We start from the raw sequence: 16,296 nt of genomic DNA, 5'->3' as shown, positions 1-16,296 counted from the left end.
AAAATGCAACTTTCAAAAATATTTCAATATATATCTTTTTTTGTGTATATTAACCATATCTTACTCCCTCAGGTTCTTAAATGACAGAGATCTTTGACCCAATGATTTTAACTGTCTTCTCAATTCAGATGTTTAGATCTCTGATATACACATTCAACAGATAATTTGTCTTAACACATCAGAAAATGGCACTACATCTAAAATACCCCCTTCTCTGCCGATTCTCTTATCTTTCAATTCTTAGGCAGTTATCACCTTTAACTAGCCACTCACACTGGGCAGTTTCCTAGACCCCTTGCTTTCCCCATATATACTTTGTTTACCATGTCCAGTTGATAAAACTAAATCCATCTATAGTATTCCATTCCCATTGCCATGACATAGGATCACATACTTTTTATTTCTCACTTGGCAAATCATATCACTTCCATTCCTCTCCCCTCTTTCAACCCCTTTTACAGACTATTTCAGAGTGTTTTTATTAAATGCAGACCCAATATATCCTTCTCCTTCTCAGAACTATTTAATGGCTATCTACATATCTTTCAGATAAAACCCAATTATTTAGCATGGGACATATGGTTCTTCATGTGCTAGACCCCAACTTGCCCCTCTAGGCTACCTGCACCTACATTATAGCCTCAGTCTCCATGGATGTTAAAGTGAAAGTGAAGTCGTGTCCGAATCTTTGCGACCCCATGGACTGCAGTCTACCAGGCTCCTCTGTCCATGGGATTTCCCAGGCAAGAGTACTGGAGTGGGTTGCCATTTCCTTCTCCAGAGGATCTTCCCAACCCAGGTATCGAACCTGGGTCTCCTGCATTGTAGGCAGATGCTTTACCGTCTGAAATTCTCTAAACATATGTTCTCATCTTTCTATTTGAGTATTCTACTCCCCTGCCTGGAATGATTTTCTCCTCCCCTCTTTACTTTTTAGGTGACTTAATGAATTAAAAATTAAGACCCCCTTGTACTGTACTATTAGTGTTGTCTTCTTGCATTGATGATACAACAGCAATGGCATTTTAAAGTTACTGTTAAAAGACTAACTGGCAATACAGTGTTTATTCCGAATTTTCTTGTTTAAGGAAAAAACACCACAAAAAGTCACGAGCATACCAAATGGAAAGAGAGGGTGGTACCTCAGCATCTGTTTGAGGTGATGATGAAGAACTAAAGTGTTTATAAAAGGGGAAAAAAGTTAAGCTCAATTGTATCGTCTTTACCAAGAAGTCATTGAACTCAACCTATTCCCCACCCCTCAATCCATCCTCGAGATTGGAGTAGATATCTTCTCATAACAACTTTTTATATATCTCCATCAATGAACTCAGAAATAATTATCTGTATCCCCAACTACAGAGTTGGGTACTGGGGGTACGGTGTCCCTTAAGGGCCAATATTATATGCTATTCCATCTTTGCAGTTCTCCTTCCAAGCATTTTTCCTGGCACAAAGGAGACTCTCAGTAATGACTGAATGAATCCATAGAGTAAGAATTCAGATACTTGTTGGCTGAATTGACATTAAGTTCTTTTTTCTTCCTCCAGGGGATCTTCCCAGCCCAGAGATCGAACCATGGTCTCCAACAGTGCAGGCGGACTCTTTACCCTCTGAGCTACCAGGTAACCCCGTTTTCAAAAACAGAAATTATAATATTTTATATGTCTAAGAGGAAGAATATTAATATTCATTGTTACAAAAGTGAAGATATCTTAAATTAATACACCTTAAGGACAAAATAGGAAAAGGAGTACGTCAAGGCTGTATATTGTCACCCTGCTTATTTAACTTATATGCAGAGTACATCATGAGAAATGCTGGGCTGGAGGAAGCACAAGCTGGAATCAAGATTGCCGGGAGAAATATCAATAACCTCAGATATGCAGATAACACCACCCTTATGGAAGAAAGTGAAGAGGAACTAAAAAGCCACTTGATGAAAGTGAAAGAGGAGAGTGAAAAAGTTGGCTTAAAGCTCAACATTTAGAAAACTAAGATAATGGCATCTGGTCCCATCACTTCATAGCAGATAGATGGGGAAACAGTGGAAACAGAGTCAGACTTTATTTTTTGGGGCTCCAAAATCACTGCTAATGGTGATTGCAGCCATGAAATTAAAAGATGCTTACTCCTTGGAAGGAAAGTTATGATCAACCTAGATAGCATATTAAAAAGCAGAGACATTACTTTGCCAACAAAGGTCTGTCTAGTCAAGGCTATGGTTTTTCCAGTGGTCACGGATGGATGTGAGAGTTGGACGGTGAAGAAAGCTGAGCGCCGTAGAATTGATGCTTTTTTTTTTTTTTATAAATTTATTTATTTTAGTTGGGGGCTAATTACTTTACAATATTGTAATAGTTTTTGCCATACATTGACATGAATCAGCCATGGGTTTACATGTGTTCCCCTTCCTGGAATTGATGCTTTTGAACTGTGGTGTTGGAGAAGACTCTTGAGGGACCCTTGGACTGCAAGAAGATCCAACCAGTCCATCCTAAAGGAGATCAGTCCTGGGTGTTCATTGGAAGGACTGATGTTGAAGCTGAAACTCCAATACTGTGGCTACCTCATGCAAAGAGTTGACTCACTGGAAAAGACCCTGATGCTGGGAGGGATTGGGGGCAGGAAGAGAAGGGGACAACAGAGGATGAGATGGCTGGATGGGATGACCGACTCAATGGACATGAGTTTGGGTAAACTCCAGGAGTTGGTGATGGACAGGGAGGCCTGCCATGCTGCAATTCATGGGGTCGCAAAGAGTCAGACACGACTGAGTGACTGAACTGAACTGAAGGACAAAATAAACACATGAATTTACCAGTGACTTTTTCCCTGGAAAGTTGATAAAAAAGGAACCTCAACAGCAATTAATGAATCTAGAAATTATCTATGGCATTTGATTTGGTTTTTTCAAGCTTTCTGAGTTTCCCTGGAAGCTCTGCTGGTAAAGAATCTGCCTGCAATATAGGAGACACCAGTTCTATTCCTGGGTCAGGAAGATTCCCTGGAGAAGGGATAGGCTATCTACTCCAGTATTCTTGGGTTTCCATGGTGTCTCAGCTGGTAAAGAATCCACCTGCAGTGTGGGAGACCTGGGTTCAATCTGGGTGCCATCCCTGGATTGGGAAGACTCCCTGGAGAAAGGAATGGTTATCCACTCCAGTATTCTGGCCTGGAGAATTTCATGGACTGTATAGTCCATGAGGTCAGAAAGACTCGGACACAAGTGAGCTACTTTCACTTTTTTCAAGCTTTCTATTAAAAATTGTTTTTAACTAATACCAGCTCTCTAATAGAGATCTCTTCAAGAAAATTAGAGATACCAAAGGAACATTTCATGCAAAGATGGGTGCAATAAAGGACAAAAACGATATGGACCTAACAGAAGCAGAAGATATTATGAAGAGGTGGCAAGAATACACAGAAGAACTGTATGAAAAAGATCTTCACGACCCAGGTAATCACGATGATGTGATCATTCACCTAGAGCCAGACATCCTGGAATGTGAAGTCAGTTGGGCCTTAGGAAGCATTACTATGAACTACAGAAATACTATGAAGTCTAGAAATACAAGGACTGGAAATTGGATTATTTTCCTCCAGAACAATTCATACCAACTTCATTTCTGAAAACCCAGATCTGAGTGTTTCAAGCAACAAGTCCTTAGAAGACAACTACGGGCACATTATATTACTTCAACCGCAATTTCAATGCTATTCAAAATATATGCATGGATTTAACAGAGAGGATCTTTCAGAAATATTCTAATTGAAATACCACAATTTGTTTTTTTCTCTAATACAAGGCAGACTCATGAATGGAAAGGTCGGAATGAGAAAAAAGGAAATGAAATCAAAGTGTTCATCAGTTCCTTAACTTTTTAAATTTTTTCTACTCACTGAAATGAAAATAATGCTGAAGCCTACACAGGAATAGTAAACATAAAATAAAAAAAAATATTCTTCATCATCAGAAAATAATAGTTTTATCTCTGCCCCATTGTAAACTATAAAATCGGTAATAAACACTGATGGTGTGTTTAAGTAGATGAAGATATATAATAGTAACAAAATCATAATTATTTATTTTCTTAAACTAATTTCACTGTGAGCTTATCTTACTAAGAGTAGAACATGATGACACTCTGAAAACAATGTTTTTATAAGTATTAATACAATCTTTAATATTTATATTTTAAAGAAATACAAGTGTTGTCTGGTTATAGAGAACCTGATTTATAAATTCCTGAGAATGTAAAATCCTTCCATAATGTATCAATGTAGCTGGTACACAATATAAAAGCTCTGTCTTTAACAAAATTCAACTTTCATTTATATTCCATAATTCTACTGGACCAAGACGCTTATCAATAACACAGCTTAATTGATACACAGCTTCATCATTCTTGAGAAATAATAAAATAAAAGGAAAAAATCTGCTGATAAATACTTAATACTGGAGATTCATGGAAAATAAATATCAAGGTGAAGTCAAGACATTTATTCCCCAAGCAGACGGGAGTATGGACAATAATTTTATTCCAAAATCTACGTCATTCAACACTAAATGAAGTGTTTTGTTTGAAATATTGTTGCTAAGAACATAAACTTTCTTGTCAGTGATATCCAATCTACCATAAATATCTAGTTTCCCAACCTTCTAGTTTCATTTTAAGTTCTGGGGAAATGTAGTATTTTAAAGGATGTACTCTGATAAAACACATACGTGTTTAATAGGGTGTAAAATAATGTTTTAATATGGAATGTTCTGAAAGGAATTTGAGACAAAATCCATTATCTTGCAATTACTACAAGCAAGTCAGTAGAGTAGCTAATATGTGATATACTGTGTCGGGAATTATCTAAGTCTGTAAAGCCTAACTACGGACTTTTATTAACATATGGCACATGTAGAATATGATGCTACTTATCAACATCTGGAGTAAGTAGATAAGTCTACTGAGAGAGACCCATGGCCCAGAGTTCTAGCTAATCTGAAAGCCAAGGGAATCAATAACTCAGCACACTTCACACTTTTAACTTATGATAGCATACCCTGGCAGGATGCTCTAATCAAAAAGGAGCAATGTATTTTACCTCCCATGACAACTTGAATCAGTCAGTAGTTTCTAGTATAGGGTTACCAACTTTTCCTGTTTTTGTCAGGACATTTCCACTTTAAAACTGAAAGTCTTATGTCCCAGGTATCACCTTCAGTTCAGTTCAGTCGCTCAGTCATGTCCGACTCTTTGCGACCCCATGAATTGCAGCACACCAGGCCTCCCTGTCCATCACCAACTCCCGGAGTCTACCCAAACCTATGTTCATCGAGTCAGTGATGCCATCCAACCACCTAATCCTCTGTCGTCCCCTTCTCCTCCCGCCCCCAATCCTACCCAGCATTAGGGTCTTTTCCAATGAGTCAACCCTTCGCATGAGGTGGCCAAAGTATTGGAGTTTCAGCTTCAACATCAGAACTTCCAATGAACACCCAGGATTGATCTCTTTTAGGATGGATTGATTGGATCTCCTTGCAGTCCAAGGGACTCTCAAGAGTCTTCTCCAACACCACAGCTCAAAAGCATCAATTCTGCGGCGCTCAGCTTTCTTCACCGTCCAACTCTCACATCCATACGTGACCACTGGAAAAACCATAGCCTTGACTAGACGGACTTTTGTTGGCAAAGTAATGTCTCTGCTTTTAAATATGCTATCTAGGTTGGCCATAACCTTCCTTCCAAGGAGTAAGCGTCTTTTAATTTCATGGCTGCAATCACCATCAGCAGTGATTCTGGAGCCCAAAAAAATAAAGTCTGACACTGTTTCCACTGTTTCCCCATCTATTTCCCATGGAGTGATGGGACCAGATGCCATGATCTTAGTTTTCTGAACGTTGAGCTTTAAGCCAACTTTTTCACTCTCCTCTTTCACCTTCATCAAGAGGCTCTTTAGTTCTTCTTCACTTTCTGCCATAAGGGTGGTGTCATCCGCATATATAAGGTTATTCATATTTCTCCTGGCAATCTTGATTCCAGCTTGTGTTTCCTCCACTCCAGCGTTTCTCATGATGTACTCTGCATATAAGTTAAATAAGCAGGGTGACAATATACAGCCTTGACGTACTCCTTTTCCTATTTGGAACCAGTCTGTTGTTCCATGTCCAGTTCTAACTGTTGCTTCCTGACCTGCATACAGGTTTCTCAAGAGACAGGTCAGATGGTCTGGTATTCCCATCTCTTTCAGAATTTTCCACAGTTTATTGTGATCCACACAGTCAAAGGCTTTGGCATAGTCAATAAAGCAGAAATAGATGTTTTTCTGGAACTCTCTTGCTTTTTCAATGATCCAGCGGATATTGGCAATTTGATCTCTGGTTCCTCTGCCTTTTCTAAAACCAGCTTGAACATCTGGAAGTTCACGGTTCACGTATTGCTGAAGCCTGGCTTGGAGAATTTTGAGCATTACTTTACTAGCATGTGAGATGAGTGCAATTGTGCGGTAGTTTGAGCATTCTTTGGCATTGCCTTTCTTTGGGATTGGAACAAAAACTGACCTTTTCCAGTCCTGTGGCCACTGCTGAGTTGTCCAAATTTGCTGGCATATTGAGTGCAGCACTTTCACAGCATCACCTTTGAGGATTTGAAATAGCTCAACTGGAATTCCATCACCTCCACTAGCTTTGTTCGTAGTGATGCTTTCCAAGGCCCACTTGACTTCACATTCCAGGATTTCTGGCTCTAGGTGAGTGATCACGCCATCGTGATTATCTGGGTCGTGAAGATCTTTTTTGCACAGTTCTGTGTATTCTTGCCATCTCTTCTTAATATCTTCTGCTTCTGTTAGGTCCATACCATTTCTGTCCTTTATCAAGCCTGTCTTTGCATGAAATGTTCCTTTGGTATCTCTGATTTTCTTGAAGAGATCTCTAGTCTTTCCCAATCTGTTGTTTTCCTCTATTTCTTTGCACTGATCACTGAGGAAGGCTTTCTGATCTCTCCTTGCTATTCTTTGGAACTCTGCATTGGGATGGGAATATCTTTCCTTTTCTCCTTTGCTTTTCGCTTCTCTTCTCTTCCCAGCTATCTGTAAGGCCTCCTCAGACAGCCATTTTGCTCTTTTGCATTTCTTTTCCATGGGGTTTTCTTGATCCCTGTCTCCTGTACAATGTCACGAACCTCTGTCCATAGTTCATCAGGCACTCTGTCTATCAGGTCTAGTCCCTTAAATCTATTTGTCACTTCTACTGTATACTCATAAGGGATTTGATCTAGGTCATACCTGAATGTTCTAGTGGTTTTCCCTACTTTCTTCAATTTAAGTCTGAATTTGACAATAACAGTTCATGATCTGAGCCACAGTCTGCTCCTGGTCTTGTTTTTGCTGACTGTATAGAGCTTCTCCATCTTTGGCTGCAAAGAATATAATCAATCTGATTTCGGTGTTGACCATCTGGTGATGTCCACGTGTAGAGTCTTCTCTTGTGTTGTTGGAATAGGGTGTTTGCTATTACCAGTGCATTCTCGTGGCAAAACTCTATTAGCCTTTGCCCTGCTTCATTCTGTACTCCAAGGCCAAACTTGCCTGTTACGCCAGGTGTTTCTTGACTTCCTACCTTTACCTTCCAGTCCCCTATAATGAAAAGGACATCTTTTTTGGGTGTTAGTTCTAGAAGGTCTTGTAGGTCTTCATAGAACCGTTCAACTTCAGCTTCTTCAGCGTTACTGGTCGGGGCATAGACTTGGATTACTGTGATATTGAATGGTTTGCCTTGGAAACGAACAGAGATCATTCTGTCGTTTTTGAGATTGCATCCAAGTACTGCAGTTCGGACTCTTTTGTTGACCATGATGGCTACTCCATTTCATCTAAGGGATTCTTGCCCACAGTAGTAGATATAATGGTCATCTGAGTTAAATTCACCCATTCCAGTCCATCTTAGTTCGCTTATTCCTAGAATGTCAACATTCACTCTTGCCATCTCCTGTTTGACCACTTCCAATTTGCCTTGATTCATGGACCTAACATTCCAGGTTCCTATGCAATATTGCTCTTTACAGCATCGGACTCTGCGTCTGTCACCAGTCGCATCCACAGTTGGGTATCGTTTTTGCTTTGGCTCCATCCCATCATTCTTTCTGGAGTTATTTCTCCACTGATCTCCATTAGTATATTGGGCACCTACTGACCTGGGGAGTTCATCTTTCAGTGTCCTATCTTTTTGCCTTTTCACACTGTTCATGGGGTTCTCAAGGCAAGAATACTGAAGTGGTTTGCCATGCCCTTCTCCAGTGGACCGCTTCCTGTCAGACCTCTCCACCATGACCCATCCGTCTTGGGTGGCCCCACACGGCATGGCTTAGTTTCATTGAGATAGACAAGGCTGTGGTCTGTGTGATCAGATTAACTAGTTTTCTGTAATTTTATTTTTAGTGTGTCTGCCCTCTGATGCCCTCTCGCAACACTTACCGTCTTACTTGGGTTTCTCTTACCTTGGGCCTTGGGTAATTCCTCTCGCCGCTGCCACCGCCGCCGGTCCCAGCCCCCCGCCCGGCCTAGGCCCTGTCAGCCGCCGTCCCCGGCCCCCGGCCCGGCCTAGGCCCTCTCGGCCGCCGCCCCCGGCCTCCGGGCCCCTGCCAAGCCTAGGCCCTGTCGGCTGCCGCCCCCGGCCCCCGGCCCGGCCTAGCCCCTCTCGGCCGCCGCCCCCGGCCTCCGGGCCCCTGCCAAGCCTAGGCCCTGTCGGCTGCCGCCCCCGGCCCCCGGCCAGGCCTAGCCCCTCTCGACCGCCACCCCCAGCCCCCAGCCCCCAGCCCCCGGCCCCCGGCCCGGCCTAGCCCCTCTCGACCTTCAGTGTCAGGCAAACAAATCAGTTGGTCACCCTACTCTAGTGGAATGCTGGAAGGAGGCTGAGATTGCATCCAAGATTGGTGGGAAAGAAATGCCATACATTTGGGAATCGAGAGGTGACATGTAAGTCACCTCTGTGAGAGCCAAGCAAGAATTTTCCACGTGGATGAAACAAAGAGGGCTGTTTGTAAGCACAGATACAAATTAAACTGATGGATAGGGATGAAGCTAGACATGCAAGCCATATAAAGTGAATTAAAGGATGAAGACAAGAAAATTCAAGAGAATTTCAAATTGAGGTTGGTGGCATCTTCAAGAGTTTAAAATATGGTAGGAGAAATAGAGCATACATAAAAATAACCATAACTCAAGACTTAGCACATATAATACATATAGAATGTACATATAATAAGTATAAAAAGGTAGATATATACAAAATAGTGAGTAATTTTAGAAAAGGAAAATCATTCCTTACATGGGAAATGGAGAATGCATAATTGATGGTATGGGATTTTCAATGTACCTTAAAAAATAAAGACTATTTAAAGGTAGGTAAAGATGAAAATAATTAGGGAGTAGGGGAGGTAAAAATACTTGAGAAGATGAAGAAAGTATACTTCATATGTACATATGAATTATACATGCAATTACCATGTGCATTTGTGTAGAGTATTAGACTTGTAGCTTCAATGCTCTGTCCATATTGTTGGGATTCTTTCTCTGATGTGCGCAAGACCAGGTCAAGGGATATACATATATATGTGTGTGTGTGTGTGTATATATATATATATATATTTTTTTTTTTTTTAAGTACAGCATCTTCTAGTATGAAAAAAGTGAAAGTGTTAGTCGTTCAGTCATGTCTGACTCTTTGCAACCCCATGAACTATAGCCTACCAGGCTCCTCTGTCCATGGGATTCTCCAAGCAAGAATACTGGAGTGGGTTGCCATACCCTTCTCCCAGGGGTCTTCCTGACCCAGGGATCCAATCTGTGTCTCTTACATTGAAGGCAAATTCTTTACCATCTGAGCCACTAGGGTGCCACTATGACTGCTGTTGGAGACTACAAACATGAAGATCTATTTTTATTGACATGAGAAAGAAATGGAAAAAGTCTCTTTTTGAATTAAAGCCCAGAGGAGTCATCAGATGTTTTCTCTGAGTTTAATATCTTAGCACTTGACCATTTTCACAGATAAAGGTGCATATAACTTCTATAATTCTATGTAGAATCTCAGTCTTTGAAAAGAGCCCACTGCAGAGCCTCTGAACATCTGTGTAAATACAGGTTTGAATACCAGTTTGAGGGAATCAAGTTTATGGATTTAAACCAATCCCAGGTCATTACCCAAATCTCCATTCACACCTAACATTCAGAATATTCCTTTCTAAGGATCCTTCTCATTTCCTCAAATAAACAGAAATTTTTATTCTAGCAAATAGATGACATTGGAGGTGGGGGGAGGTGCAGGGAGGAAGCACAGTGTTAAGGATACCTGTCAATAACAACTCCATGGGAAGAATGAGAAAAGCCAAGGGAATATTGAAAACAGAAAGAAGTGGCTAGGAAAACCACTGTTTTCCTGTTAAGATAAAGACCATTGAATCCATTAAGACCAGTGATTCATTAAAAAGTCTTTAAAGCATGATGGGAAAAGCCTATAGCACAGAGCAGATTTGTAAGTGCTTTTACTAGATTAAAAGTATCAGTAAGCTCTCTGAGGGCAAAGATCATGTCTTGTCTCTTTCATCATCCCTGATGTCACACCTGGAATATGGCTGGTACACGATAAATGCTACCAAGTAAACAAACATATGCTTAGATGCGGGTATCTGAATGGATACTATGTTTACCACTCAAGTATGATGCTGTACATGTAAGTCTTATAAAGAGGATTTTTTTTCAGTCTTGAGAAGGTTTGTGTTTGAATGGCTAGGGATTTAAGGATGTTCAAATCAAATCACATTTATACTTCTCTGCCAATTTGAAGAGAATCCTGAACTTTAGTTACTCAAGTAATGAAAGCTAAAATAAAAACATTTTTCCCTACATATCTGGTTTATACTGCATACACAAACATATATGTATTTTGTTCTCTTTTATGTCATTAAATGAGTATTCCTACCTTTGATCTGGATTTTCCCACCTTCAAATACACATGGGCTTTCTGTGAATGTTCACCAGTGTTCAAAACAACACAAGGGATTGAGGTGATAACATCCAGAAGTTTTTTCTCCCACTTTGGCAATAAGAGCTTCAATTTTTTAATTATCTTCTCATTATACTTAGGGGTAGGGGACTGTGCTTATAATCATTTCCTCTCCACTGGCTTCATAAACACACTAACTGCTATGTGCCCTGAATGCATTTATATTTTGCTATCTTTGAAGAGAAGTGAAAAACATTGAGAAGAAAAAGCTTTGAAAACTTGGTTCTGGTTCTGAAAACAAAGGGTCTAAGTACAGCTTTAAACATTCTAATAAGCCATTTGTTTCCCTTCAGCTGACTGCCTCAGAATGAAATAAAATCAAGAAACATACAAACAAAACCAGAATTGATTAGCTCTTTTCCTCCCTCGTCTCCAATTGCTGTTTGCTCAGCAGGAAAAAGGAAACCACAGCATACAGCTCAGAATCTCCTTCACTGAATGAGCAGCCCTTCCAGGTGGGAAGTCTGGTTACTCCACATGCCCCTCCGTCCATGTTTACTAAACTCAGAAAGGGGTGGTATGAAGTTCTCAAAAGGGATTTATGATGCAGGTGTCTACTAAGCTGGCATCAAATGCGATGTAACAAGGCTTTGAAAATAATAACATAATACCCAAGTGAACATTTTTTTTTTACTACTATTTGTTCATAAGGGATTACTAATATTATTACAAAATTTAATTATCTCCTGAATAGGACTATCCACCAGAACCAAGATAACAGTGGATTATGGCATTCTTGAACTCATTTAGCTCTTCTGTTTTACTGTAACAATGAAGAGAGAAATGTCTAAAGAAACAAACTGATTTGGAATCTCCCATGAAATAATCATATAACATGCAAAAACTAAGGAAAGATAGTATCTAAAAATGCTAGATTAAGGCTTTTTAGAGAGATATTAAGAAGCAAACTTCCACAAGCAAAATAAATGAGTCATGGGTATGAAATATACAGTGTGGGGAATATAGTCAATAATTTGTAATGACTTTGTATGGTGACATATCATAACTAGACTTATCGTGGTCAGTTTGAAATATATAAAAATATTAAGTCAGTACATTGTGTGTAATGGGAACTAACAGTATAATAGGTCCATTGCACTTCAAAACAAGCAGACTCAGAAAAAGAGATTGGATTTGTGGTTACAAGAGGCAGGGGTGGGGGAAAAATTGAATAAAGGCAGTCAAAAGGTACAAATTTCCAGTTGTAAGATAATAAGTACTATGGATGGAATGTACAACATGATAGATGTAATTAACACTGCTATATGTTATATACGAAAGATGTAATTAACACTGCTATATATTATATATGAATGTTGCTCAGAGAGTAAACCCTAAGAATTATCATCACAAGAAAAAAAATTCCATGTCATATCTATATGAGATGATGATGGTCCCTACATTTACTGTTGTAATCATTTCATCCTGTATGTAAGTCAAACCATTATGCTGTGCACCTTAACATTACACAGCACTGTAGTCAATTATATCTGAATAAAAGTGGAAGAAAACATTTTAAAAACTTAAGAAAGACTAGATTATGTCACAATTTTGAACACAAACGTTAGAAGGAACATCAGTGGCAGAAGCTCAGGTTGGCTGAGAACTTCGTATGTTTCAAGCTTGTTCTAAGCCCCTTAATTAAATATTATTAACCTATCACCACTACCTTGTGAAGTGGGTTCTATTACCATAGCCATCTTATAGACGAGGAAACTGGGGCAAAAGGCATTAAGTTAGCACAAGCAAAGTTCTCACACCAAGTGACTGGTGCAGTCAGGATTTGAACCCTAGCAGCCTGACTGTGGACTAGAGTGCAAAATCAGCAGACAGCTGTGCAGTGAATACCAACCAATATTTACCACGTGACTTCAAAATGTTTACATCTTTGCCTCGATAGTAAACAGCAGAATAGACTGTTAACCTGGTGTGGTGGGCTAAATAATGGCTCCTAAAGGTGCCCACATCCTAATCCCCTGAACCTGTGAATGTTGTCTTACAGGGAGAAAAGATTTTGTAGACATGATTAGGGATTTTGATATGGGGAGATTATCCTGTATTAACTAAGTGAGCTCCGAATGTAATCTCAATGTTCCTCATAAGAGACAGACAAGAGAGTCAAAGGAGGAGAAGGTTCCTCCTCCTCCTTTGTGATGATAATTCAAAGTGACAATCAGTTCAGTTCAGTTGCTCAGTTGTGTCCGACTCTTTGCTACCACATAGACTACAGCACATCAGGCTTCCCTGTGGTGTGGCCATAACTAGGTACTGTCGCCAAGCTGAAAGAGGCAAACAGAGCCTTCAGAGGGAAGCAGCCATGCTGACACCTGTATTTCAGCACCTGAAACTCATGTTGGAATTCTCACCTTTAAAACTATTAGAGAATCTGCTTGTGACATTTCAAGTCACCAAATTTGTGGTAATTTGTTGCAGCAGTGAAAGGAAACTATGTACCTGGATTTTTTTTTTTTTTCCAGGACAAAGTGACAGGAATTCACCTTGATGACCATCTCCATGTCAGAGTTTCTAGGTAGTAGCACTGAAATTCCTACATAGCAGGCAAATCAGGACAGCTGGTCACCTTATTTTTAAGTGAGTATATAATAAACGGAAAAGAAAAAAAGAGGTTCCTTGAAGTAGGAAACAATGATTCACTGCCTGAAATTTAGAAGCCAATTCAATTCCATGCTTGAAAAATGCTTTGCTTGGACTCGGATGGGCTGGAAACGTATGTAATTGTACCCTTCACAGCAGAACAGTTATCACGGTTCACAAGAAGTAGTAGAAGGCATCTGCAGTCAACTAAAACCATGGGCGATTCCTAATTATTAAACTTCACCTTAAGACAGCCAGTCAGGAAGTGGGTTTCCCTCTCACCATCAAGAGTATCTCTAACTACCCTAGCACAGAAAATCAGAATGTCTGATAGAAAACCCAATGTGTCAAAAACATATGGATGAGTGATAGGGGACAGGTGAGGACTTATCAAGCCTTGCCTGATACTTAACTCACACCTGAAGTTGAAGAATGTAGTAGAATGTTTTGAAATAGGACCAACTTCTCTCATTTTTCTTAGTCTGATGACTAAAGAAATAGTGTACTACTTAATAGGTATAGGAGGGCTTCCCAGGTGGCTCAGCGGCAAAGAATCTACCTGCTAATGTAGGAGACTCAAGTTCAGTCCCTGGGTTGGTAAGATTCCCTGGAGGAGGAAATGGCAACGCATTCTATTAGTATTACCTAGACAATCCCAAGGAGAGAGGAGCCTGGTGGGCTACAGTTCATGGGGTTGCAAAGAGTTGGTCATGAGTAAGCACACGTGCACACATTAATAGGTATAGGAATAACAAAAGATAATATTAAAGGATTCTACTTTATCAAAAGGGCCTAGGCACAAAGAGGGAGGTTAATAATGCCTATTGACCTATTGACTGAATGACTATATTTCATATTACAAATCTTAAAATTAAATTTGCTCTTCCACTTTGCCTTCCTAACCCCAATTTACATTAACATATTCTCCATTTTGCTTTTTTTGTTTAACATAGGCATTAGGAGGATATTGACATATGACTTCCCAAATATCGTACATGAGAGAATTTAGTAAAACAACTGCTTTTTTCCGAAATGAAAACAATTTTGCAAGTCTGCATTTCACCACTTACTGGTTGAACAATAAAAAAAAAAAAATTCAAACTTGGATAAAGGGACAAATGCTTAAGACAGCAAAACTCACAAACACACCCAAAATGACAATAAAAGACCGGTGTTGTGATTAGATAACCAGCTATGGAAGAGCGCTGAGTCAAGCAGAGGTCGCTTCTTTCCCAAATCGGCCTTTTCCTGGAGCTTTTACGATGCCTGTGTGACACATTTTACAATAAATGTATATGGTGCCTGCCTGCAGAGCATAGATATAAAATGTCAAATCCCATAGAGTGACATAGTTATTTAGTATTTTGAAAGCTTTTTGTTTTCTTGACAAACATGCTTAAGGTATTACCACTAAAATTCATGAAGCCATTGCTATCTGCTAAAGGTTTATCAGTCGGAGGGAAACAATCTTCCAACAATGTTAAGGCACACAAGATACTAACACACAATAGCATATGTCTACGATGCACTTCTCTACTCGAGCTAGGCATGAAAGGAGCATTTTTTTCCTTTCCAGTCTTTGTTCTGCAGGTATTTTACTTTGTGCAAATGTTCCTGAAGCCAAACTGCACAGAGCAGGTGTCACACAGATTTTCCATGTGGAGTTTGGATAATTCTTGGTAATCTTGTCGCTTTCCTTTCTGAGGTTTAGGCATTCATAGAACATTCATTTACTGTCCATTGTACACAGCTTAGACTAGCCCCTGGCACAAAGTAGGTGTTCAAGAAATAATTGCTAAACTACTGATGCCAGTACTAAGGTGAGATACACAGAAGATGTATTAGTAAAAGCATCTGCCCAGTTCTTTCTGCATCTTGAATCAATGCTGATTTAGCACAAGATACTGAATATCACTAGTCTTTAATTACATGTATAAAATATGTAAGTATATCACCATGGTTTTTGTGTGTGTGCACACCAGTCTGAGGGATTTATTTTAGACTTCCCTCTACATACCTATCTATTTCCATTTGGATTCAAAATGTGCTTAAAAGATAATATCCCAGTCTTGGGAGAACTGATAAAACTGTACTTTTACAGCAGCTCATCTAGGGAAAACTATCAAAAGACACACAAAAATGAGAACTGCTGAAGTTCATAAACATAAACGTGTGTTCCAAACTAAGGAGGTTGCTGGTTTCAGTTAAGGATCTAACTACTTGCTCTTAATTCTCTCAGAATTTAGACAATTAAATATTTTTTAAGTGTGATATATGTATGTGTATATATATGCATTATTCCTATGCATGTTCATATATGCAGGGGTTTTCCCCATGTGGCTCAGTGGTAAAGAATTCACCTGCCAGTGCAGGAGACACATGTTTGATCCCTGGCTTGGGAAGATTCCTTGGAGGAGAAAAGGGTAACCCACTCCAGTATTCTTGCCTGGGAAATCCCATGGACACAGGAGCCTGGTGGTCTATAGTCCATTGGGGTCACAAAGAGTAGGACACAACTGCGCACACACTGAGGATATATACAGAATAAACCACAAAGAGTAACAGAAAGGACTGACTTTCAGGGTCAGAAGCTTGAATTTCACTTTTGTTTCAGGTGCTCACCATCCACACGGGCTCTAGCA

At 39.8% G+C, this 16,296-nt stretch overlaps 1 protein-coding gene across 4 annotated transcripts in view; it reads right to left on the bottom strand.

The window, feature by feature from the left end:
* The window catches only part of PRKG1 (protein kinase cGMP-dependent 1), a 1,340,287-nt gene that overhangs the window by 401,709 nt on the left and 922,282 nt on the right, over positions 1–16,296 (bottom strand). Inside the window, exon 1 of one of the 4 annotated variants that reach the window (XM_081557202.1) lies at positions 8,493–8,591. The exons of the other annotated variants lie outside the window; for them this stretch is intronic. The gene's annotated coding sequence lies outside the window, so the exon portion shown is untranslated. Of the gene's footprint in view, positions 1–8,492; positions 8,592–16,296 lie in introns of those variants that run through there. 4 annotated transcript variants of the gene reach the window in all.

The sequence above is a fragment of the Giraffa tippelskirchi genome, chromosome 2 (assembly GCF_054371585.1).
Source record: "Giraffa tippelskirchi isolate mGirTip1 chromosome 2, T2T-mGirTip1v1.2.pri, whole genome shotgun sequence".
Lineage (NCBI taxonomy): Eukaryota > Metazoa > Chordata > Mammalia > Artiodactyla > Giraffidae > Giraffa > Giraffa tippelskirchi.
The sequence above is the reverse complement of the archived record's forward strand: the minus strand, read 5'-3'. Positions and strand labels throughout refer to the sequence as shown.